This window comes from Hevea brasiliensis, chromosome 14 (genome assembly GCF_030052815.1).
Source record: "Hevea brasiliensis isolate MT/VB/25A 57/8 chromosome 14, ASM3005281v1, whole genome shotgun sequence".
Taxonomy (NCBI): Eukaryota; Viridiplantae; Streptophyta; class Magnoliopsida; order Malpighiales; family Euphorbiaceae; genus Hevea; species Hevea brasiliensis.
The window spans coordinates 39,987,700-39,998,418 of record NC_079506.1 but is presented as its reverse complement, the minus strand read 5'-3'; positions in this window follow the sequence as shown (position 1 = coordinate 39,998,418).

The window sequence follows — 10,719 nt, the reverse complement described above, 5'->3', positions numbered from 1 at the left end:
TCGGCCAATTTTTGTAACCCAATTTGTGCAAGCATTTTGACTTTGTTCTGGTCATTTCTGGACTTTGGTGTCTTCATAAGAGTTGTAGCTCTATTTCTAAGCTTTCCATGGTATAAATTTCAGGTCATTTGGACCTGTTTTGAGTGAGTTATAGCCAAAATACTGACTTCTGTTCAAATGGTCAATTTTCAGGTTTGCAAAGTCACCAATCCGGATTTGGTCAATCTTCATGTCACTTTTCGAACTGAATTTAGGTAGGCTTCCAACATGAAAGTTGGCACATTTTGTGCCTAGTTTCACCTCTAATTGGCCTTATACCAATTGGATTCACACAAGTCCATTTATAGCCTAAAACACATACTGCCCTTTTATATGTCTTTCAAACACCAATCCACATACACATTAACCTTGTTATAAGTCCACTTGTCTATCAAATTCTGAATTGGTATCAAACCATAACCACTCAACACATCACATTTAGGTCAACTTTGTTAGAATATAACAATTCACAATACATCAATTACAACTCAGAATTTTAAAGTTCAATTTCAATAATACCTACACATGAATACCTCCCATTAACACATCTAATTTCCCACTAATATTTTCATATACATTCTGCCATCCTTGGTACCATAATTCACCAAACCATTTCATGAATTTAAACACTCTACCATGCATCACAAGGCTACCTAATTTACACATATACTTCAATCTCTCATATTGACTTCCTAACCTCACTTTTAATGCATAATTCACACATACACATGGTAATCAAGCTCTTATACATTTAAGTACTTTAATTAACCTCATTACCCCATCAAATACAAGTGAAAATACATCAAGTTTCTTCAACAATCATGGCTACCAAAATGGAACATCCCCATAACTCATCAATTCCTTGAATTTCTTCAACAAATCAATTCACCACAACACCCACACAAACTTTAATAAAGCAAAAATGGAAAACAAGCACTTACCTATTTTGAAGCTTGTTAAAAACTCATCAAAACCTTTCTTTCTTGCTCCCAATATACTACCCATGATGTATAGACTATGTTTAATGAAAGAAGCCTTTGATTTCATGGAGAGAATGAAGAGGTTGGAAGTGATGCATGTGGGGCGGCCATGGATGAAGCTTGGGAGCTTTTCCATTCGGCAAGAAGAATAGAGAAGATGAAAGTGATCAAATGGCTATCCATTTTGTCCTCAAGTGAGCTTTTATAGTCCACTAATTGTCCACTTAGTGCTCCACTAATTAATATTAACATTATAATAATCCAAGTTTTCCCTAATTGCACTAATGTCCTTATTTTCCTTTAATTTACATTATGTGTAATATTTCTTATTTTCATGGCATTTTCAAAATTTAACACTACTAATTTTTTATGGACATTTAGGTCAAAAGTTAACTCTAGGTGCCAATTGACCAAAATGCCCCTCTTCGGATTGTATTCTCGATTTTTCGGTGACACCGATTTAATCCTTATCCCGCTAATTTTCTTAAATTTTCGTTTTTATTTGTACTGACTTACTAAATCTTCTTTGATATTTCTAATATCAATTACACTTCAACAGATATTTATTTAAGTCTTAAAAATATTTCCCAGGGTTTCCCGCAGTCTAGGGCTAGTCAACGGTCCACGTCGCAACTTCCCAGTGCGGTCACCCATCGCTACGGTTTTTTACTCGTTTAACTTAGTTACATTTCATTGCTATTATTTTTCCTTTATTTTTCTTGTATTTTCCTCTATTGTATTTCATTATTTCATATCTCCTCACTAATATTTAAGTATAATTTCAGGCATTCTAGCTGTCCGGATAGGCACTGGTCATCAGAACAGTAGAACGCACTACCGAATGTAGGGGTGTTACACTCTTGACTGTCCAGACCGACATTGATCACCGGAATAGTGGAATGTACGAAACTACTGAATATAGGAGTGTTACAAGGTATCTGTCCCAAATTCCCTCAAACTCAATAACACAACTCCTTAGCATATCCTCAAGGTGAAGGAGCGGAAGCATGAAAAACACAAGTTTATACCATTGAATTCAAAAATTTTCACCTAGGGTCACATGCATCATGTAAGATTTATTTTTATCTATTTGATTCCAATGATAAACAACATATTAAAACACTTTTAATATATTTTTGGATCTGTATTTGCTATTTAAGATTTTAAAATTAATCAGATTAATTTTAAAACCCTAGATTAGATCAAGAACAAATACACTAACCTCTTGATACACTGCAGTGTATTTGTGCCTTTCGGATGCATCTTTAGGACACCAGATGTTGCCCCTCTATCTTGTCCACACCAAGTTCACCTATGGCAGCCCTTGAACAGCTTTTAAAGCTTTTTCTATTAATTAAAAAATCAAGTTTTGCCTTTTAAGAGATTAAAGATGTAAACAGGACACTAGAAATAATTTCTAGTATTTTCAATTCAAGAGATTATTTGCTAATCTCTTGGAATATATGAGAGAAGAAGATGAAAAGAAGGGAGAGTCTCTTGGGTGGTAGCACCAAGGATATCAGCTGCTGGTTGTGTTGTTTTCTTTTCATAACAACATTTATATAGGTAGGTCAACACATAAAACCCTTGCCACATGTCACCCTCTGATTGGTTCTAGGTTTAATTGACCCAATCACATTGTGCCAAGTGTCAAACCTATATTTAATCTTAATTTTAATCATCTTACATGATTAAAAAACATTTGGCAAGCTTATGTGTAGTGCCATGTGTCACCATCTCATGGTGCCACACGTCACCCTGTGAAATGACCAAAATGCCCATGTGTCTTAATTTTGAGTTCTCAACCCAAAATAATTATTTCTCTTCTTCTAATCAATTTATATCTAATATAAATCAATTAATTAATCTTTATTAATTAATTTCTCATTAATTAAATTCATATTTAAACACTTTAAATATAAAAATTAACTTATACTGTACATCCAATAACCTAGATTTGGTTTCAAGTCATGCTAGGGACTTTGCAATCTAATTGTAAACCAAACCTATTTAATTAATCAATTAAACTCTTTAATTAATTAATTAAATCATATTTAATTAGGTGATAACTTGTGTATGTGTGTGACTTACTAGGCTCATCACTAATTGGCAATGAGACATAATATCAACTCTTAATATCATCAGAACTCTTTCTTACCATAAATGATTTCTCCAAATCATTTTATGCACCTCATAGACCATGGTTAACACCTGGCATAGCATGCCATGGCCACCCAATTAGTAATAAGGTTTACCTTAAATGAATCTATAATCATATGTTACCATGCACTAGAATCTCTCTGTTACAAAATCTTAACTCAAGCTGGAGTCATGATTTATGTCAAACCCCATTTGCTATGAATATTATGTTCTCTTTTAATTTCAGTTCTTGGTTAAAAGATTTTCTCATCAGAAACTCTTTCTGAATAAATCTATCTGTCCTGGCCAGGAACTTGAAACATCAAGAACAATTAAATGAACATAGGATTTTATCTATATTTACTTAGAGGAACAAATTCCATTTTGATTAACACCTACCTCCATATATAACTAGTAGGAGCCAACACATGCCCATATACCCATACACAGTACAAGTATGAAAGCAGTATCAAACTCAAACCACCTATATACAAGATAACTGTGTTATCTCAGGTCTAAAGATTATATGCACTGATATGATTTATGACAACACATTGACAATAGTAAACTCCATGTGCTTGTCATAAGTGTCACTGGTTCGACCTACTTATCATGTATAAGTGCCTATCATATTTGTTATATGGCATGAGACTCACCATTCCATCTTATTTATATCTAATGTAAATAACTTGGGAACAAATATGAATACAATCTTTCTGGATAAGTCATGTCTTTATTATGAAGTATCCTCGATTGAGAACCTATTTATGATACTTTGTACTAGAAATACTGTCACTCATATTCTTAACAACTTAAGAATAGAATTTCTAACAAAATATCAATGGACCTTTTCTATTACACATAAATATATTATGTAAACGAAAAAGTGGAAATGCCTTTTATTAATAAAAACATGTACAAGAGACATACTAAATGATATGCTCTAGGGCATACTACTAACAATCTCCTACTAGCACTAGAGCCATTCATTACAATATCTTAGACCCATCTTCTCAAGATGTCGGTCTAGCTGAGTCTGTGACATAGGCTTAGTGAATGGATCAGCTAGATTTTCAGCTGATGCTATTTTCTGCATGGCTATATCGCCTCGCCCAACTATTTCTTTGATAATGTGGTAGCGCCTTTCTATGTGTTTGAATTTCTAGTGAGACCTTGGTTCCATAGCCTGTATGACTGCTCCATTGTTGTCACAATGTAGTGGAACTACTGACTCAATGGAAGGAACTGCTGCAAATTCTGTCACGAACTTCTCTATCCAAATAGCTTCCTTTGCAACATCTGATGTAGCAATATAGTCAGCCTCAGTAGTGGAATCTGCAGTCGTGCTCTGTTTGAAACTCTTCCAACTAACTGCACCTCCATTACAAATGAACACATATCCAAAGGTAGACTTTCTATCATCGATATCTGATTGGAAATCAGAATCAGTATAACCATCCAATTGCAAGTCTCCACCTCCATAGATCAAGAATAAATCCTTAGTTCGTCTCAAGTACTTAAGGATATTCTTGACAGTTATCCAGTGTTCCAAACCTGGATTGGATTGATACCTGCTAGTCAAACTGGATTGATACCTACTAGTCAAACTAACAGCATATACGATATTCGGCCTAGTACACAACATTGCATACATTAAACTTCCAATAGCCGAAGCATATGGAATTCTAGCCATCTTATCTCTTTCTTCTAGTGTCTTTGGAGACATCTCTTTAGAAAGATGGATACCATGTCTTACTGGTAACAATCCTCTCTTGGAATCAAGCATGTTAAACCTCTTTAACACCTTTTCCAAGTGCAGACTTTGGGATAAACTAATTATTCTTTTCACTCTATCTCTATAGATGTAAATCCCAAGAATATAGGTTACCTCCCCTAAGGCTTTCATAGAGAATGTATTTGACAACCATACCTTTACAGTTGTTAACATACCTGTGTCATTACCCATCAACAGTATGTCATCCACATATAAGACAAGGAAAGTGATAGCACTATTACTAACCTTCTTATATACACATGGCTCATCCTCATTTTTTATAAAACCAAATGATTTAATGGCTTCATCAAAACGGATATTCCAACTCCTCGAAGCTTGCTTCAACCCATAAACGGATCGCTTTAGCTTGCATACCTTGGAACCATCTTGGGATTCAAAACCCCTAGGTTGTTCCATGAAAATGTTTTCTTCAATGTATCCATTGAGAAAAGCTATTTTGACATCCATCTGCCAAATCTCATAATCATAGTATGCAGCTATTACTAATAGAATCTTAATTGATTTAAGCATGGCAACAGGCGAGAAAGTCTCCCCATAGTCGATTCCTTGCCTTTGGTGAAACCCTTTCGCTACTAGCCTTGCCTTATAGGTCTCTACCATTCCATCAGAACCAATTTTCTTCTTAAAAACCCATTTGTTCCCTATAGGTACAATACCTTCAGGTGGGTCAACAAGATCCCAAACTTGATTCTTATACATGGAATCAATTTCGGATTTCACAGCATCAATCCATTTTGAAGAGTCTATATCTGATATAGCTTCTTCATAGGTAAGTGGATCATCTCCATGATCAACTTCTTCATGAGAAGACAACTCTTGTTCTTCTTCATGAAGGAAACCATATCTCACTGGTGGGTGTGATACCCTGGTTGTTCTACGAGGAATAGCTGTAGATGTTTCATCAATGGGTATAGTTTGACTAGATGGATCTATATCCATCTGATCTGTTGGTTGGTCAAAATTCTCTAATTCTAACTCTATTTGCCTTCCTTTGCCTCCTTCCTGAACAAATTGTTGTTCAAGAAATGTGGCATCTCTACTTATTACAACCTTTTGTGAAGTAGGCAAATAAAAATAATATCCAAAACTATCTTTTGGATATCCAATAAATTGACCCTTTTCTGATCTGGTTTCCAATTTATCAGTGTTCAGCTTTTTGATATAAGCTGGATAACTCCAAATCTTAACATGCTTAAGACTTGGTTTTCTTCCATGCCATATCTCATAAGGTGTGAAAGAAACTGATTTTGATGGAATCCTATTCAGAATATACAAAGCTGATTCTAATGCAAATCCCCAAAAGGAGATTGGCATATCAGTATAGCTTATCATACTACGTACCATATCCAATAGGGTACGATTTCTTCTTTCATATGCACCATTCAACTGTGGCGTTCCTGGAGGAGTCAGCTGGGAAACAATGCCGTGCTCTCTCAAGTATTCATCAAATTCAGTACTCAAATATTCACCTCCATGATCTGATCGAAGAGCTTTAATACTCTTTCCTGTTTGATTTTCTACTTCAGATTTAAATTCTTTGAACTTTTCAAAGGATTCATATTTGTATTTCATCAAATATAAATACCCAAACCTTGATTTATCATCAGTAAAGGGAATAAAATAATGAAAGCCACCTCTAGCCATTTCTTTAAATGGACCACATACATCACTATGTATTAGCTCCAAAATATTTTTAGCTCTTAGCCCTTGTCCAACAAAGGGTGATCTAGTCATTTTGCCCTGAAGGCAAGATTCACAAGTTGGAGTAGGCTCATAGCCCAATGAGGATAGAATCCCCATTTTCTCCAGTTTTGCAATCCTATCTTCTGCAACATGACATAACCTTAAGTGTCAAATATATTTTGAACTTGAGTTGGTTTTCACCATGGCATTGCATTTATTTAGATCACTTGCATTCATTTTGTGTTTGTCATTATTATCTAAATAATAAAGACCATCATTCATATAACCCGAACTAACATATTTATTTCCAAAATAAATATTGCAAACATCATCTGTGAACTGAAATTCATAGCCATTTCTAGTCAAACTAGATATGGAAATGATGTTCTTAAAAGCATCAGGTACATATAAAATATTATTCAAACACAAAACATGTCCAGACATGTAAAAAGATTTAGATCCTATGGCTAATGCTTCAACTGTTGAGCCATTGCCAATCCAGAGTCTAACATCTCGAGAATGCAAGCTGCTACTGTTTGCTAGTTCCTGCATATCATTAGAAATGTGAGAACTGGCACCAGTATCTAAAACCCAAGCTGTAGATGAATTATGAGTATCATCAGAATCTAAATAACAAGATATGGACATACCTTCAAAAGGTGTATCCTTCTTATCCTTCAGAGAAGCAAGATACTCTAGGCAGTTTCTTTTCCAGTGCCCATCCTTCTGGCAGTGGAAACACTTTCCTTTGCCTCCATCAGCTTTAGTTTTCCCTTTCTATTTAGCTATTTTCTTGGAAGGACCAGGAATCTGAGATTTCTTTTTCTTAGTGCCCTTCTTCTTATTGGACTTTCTAGCAGAAGAAGATGCAATCAAAGCTACATCTTTTCCTTTATTGCCCGGCATATTCTTTTGGGCAATAACAAGCAAGTTGAGTAAACCAGCTAAGGTGCATTGCTATTTAGTCATATGCAAATTTGTCACAAAATTTCGAAAAGAATTAGGAAGGGACTGAAGGATCAAATCCGTCTGCAGTTGGAAATCCATGTTAAAGTCAAGATGTTCAGCTGCTCAATTAGCCGAATCATCTTGTGGACATGATCCCCAACATTCTGTCCCTCAGACATTCTCATGCGGAACAGCTGCCTAGATATCTCATACCTAGCATTCCTACTCTATTCACCATACAACTCTTGTAGGTGAATGAGGATCTCACTCGCACTCTGCATGTTTTCATGCTGCTTTTATAACTCATTACTTATGGAAGCAAGCATGTAACACTTAGCTCTCATATCATGCTCCTTTCACTTGTCCAAAGTTTCATGTTCCTCTGAAGTGGAAAGGACCAGGAACATTTGAGTCTAGAACATATCCAATATGTTCAAGGTTCAGGACAAGTTTCAAATTTCTTAGCCAATCAGAGAGATTAGGTCTTGTCAACCTATTGCGATCAAGTATGCTTGCAAGGATATTGGATGGTGGTGGTTGTTCTGTGCTCATTATTATCAGAAAATTAACTGTAAAAAATAACCAGATTAATTAGTAAATGTATCAAGTAATTAACCAAAATGATTATAGTCTTTTAATCAAATTGGTCCTCCCACTAACTTAGCGGATCCTACACTTCCAAAGTAGAACACGGAAATCCTAGTTGGATGGATTTCTAATGGGTGATTGAATTCTTATAATTCTATTGATCATCCTTAGGTACATCCATTATTAGAATTACAATAATCTATAAGTGAGCAACTCCTTGCCAATCACATCTCATGTGAGGTTCAATCCTTTACCTGGCCCCTAATGCTCAAAATCTCAGGTACATCGATTATTGACTTATCTTGCATTAGTTAAGTTGATCCTATTGAGCCAGTAATTGTGCAAATAATTTTAATGTCCTCAGGTACATCCAATATTGGCCACCAAAGCATTTACATATTTACAATTTCTCATGCTTAACAATTATTCTTAAGAAAATCTCTCAAATTAATTTCATCTTATGCAAGTATTTAAAATTTCTTAAAATAATTGCCTCAATGGAGGGCCCATGTTATAATTACTTTAGTTATAGCATTTTCAACTTAATCATTTATTTGGAAGATTTTATGGTCATCCTAATTACTATTAAGGTCTCACTTTGCACATTATCCATTTAGCATGCATATATCATATACTTGCATACATTCCCATACATCTCATGCATTCATGGATAAACAGTAAATATGGTATGATCATGGACTTTCTAAGGGATTCAATTCTGAGCTACCAAGAATTGAATCAGGGCATTCCTAGGTGCATTTCATTCATTAATTTTACAAGAGTTGCTGAAGGAGTACATAATCAACACTTGATCTTGAATTCCTTCCACTGGTCCCATCAATGCTCTTGACTTCCTTGAACTTCTTGCAATCCAATTACATAGTAATCCTTGGCATACCAAGGCGAATTTACAAGAACTTAAATAAATGAAATTACAACCCAAAAATTATTACATACTTAATAATACATGCCCAAAATAAATTAAAATAAATTAATTAATTTACAATCCCAAAGAAACATAAAAGAGATAAATTCAATCACATTGGTCTTTTATAATCCATGATCATCCATCATGCATATCACTATTTAACAATTAAATAAAATATACATACTTAAATTAAATTGAATATCTCATATTTAACTTAAAAATCCATATTTGAATATGATTCAAATAAATTTAAAAATTCATATTTGAATCTTATTCAAACAAATTTAAAAATTCAGATTTGAATCACATTCAACCAACCTTAAAAATTCAGATTTGAATCACATCCAAACAATTTTTAAAATATCAAATTTGAATCACATTCAAACAATTTTTAAAAATTCAGATCTGAATATTATTCAAACAATTTTAAAAATTCAGATTTGAATATGATTCAAACAACTTTAAAAATTCAAATTTGAATCACATTCAAACAACTTTTAAAATTCAGATTTGAATCACATTCAAATAATTTTTAAAATTCTGATTTGAATCAAAATTTAATTGTGTGATTAAAACTCTAATTAAACAATTTAATTAGACATAGGATGAGCTTTTAGATCACACAACAATTGCAAATTAAAAAGTTAAACCTTGCACCACCCATGAAGTCCAAACCATGTGCGCCATGTTAAAATTCATCAAGCATGCCGCCACACATCCATTGCAGCAATGGATAAATCATCTCATGATCAAAACACACAATTAAATCATATAATCAACAATCTAAATGGCAAATATAGTGGCTCTGATACCAATTGAAGGAGCGGAAGCATGAAAAACACAAGTTTATACCATTGAATTCAAAAATTTTCGCCTAAGGTCACATGCATCATGCAAGATTTATTTTTATCTATTTGATTTCAATGATAAATAATATACTAAAACACTTTTAATATGTTTTTGGATCTATATTTGCCATTTAAGATTTTAAAATTAATTAGATTAAATTTAGAACCCTAGATTAGATTAAGAACAAATACACTAACCTCTTGATGCACTACAGTGTATTTGTGCCTTTCGGATGCCTCTTCAGGACGCCAGATGTTGCCCCTCTAGCTTGTCCACACCAAGTTCACCTATGGCAGCCCTTGAATAGCTTCTAAATCTTTTTCTATTAATTAGAAAATCAAGTTTTGCCTTTTAATAGATTAAAAATGTAAACAGGACACTAGAAACAATTTCTAGTATTTTCAATTCAAGAGATTGTTTAATCTCTTAGAATAGATGAGAAAAGAAGATGAAGAGAAGGGAGAGTCTCTTGGGTGGTGGCACCAAGGATATTAGCTACTGGTTGTGTTGTTTTCTTTTCATAACAACACTTATATAGGTAGGTCAACACATAAAACCCTTGCCACATGTCACCCTCTGATTGGTTCTAGGTTTAATTGAACCAATCACATTGTGCCAAATGTTAAACCTATATTTAATCTTAATTTTAATCATCTTACATGATTAAAAAACATTTGGCAAGCTTATGTGCAGTGCCATGTGTCACCATCTCATGGTGCCACACGTCACCCTGTGAAATGACCAAAATGCCCCTGTGTCTTAATTTTGAG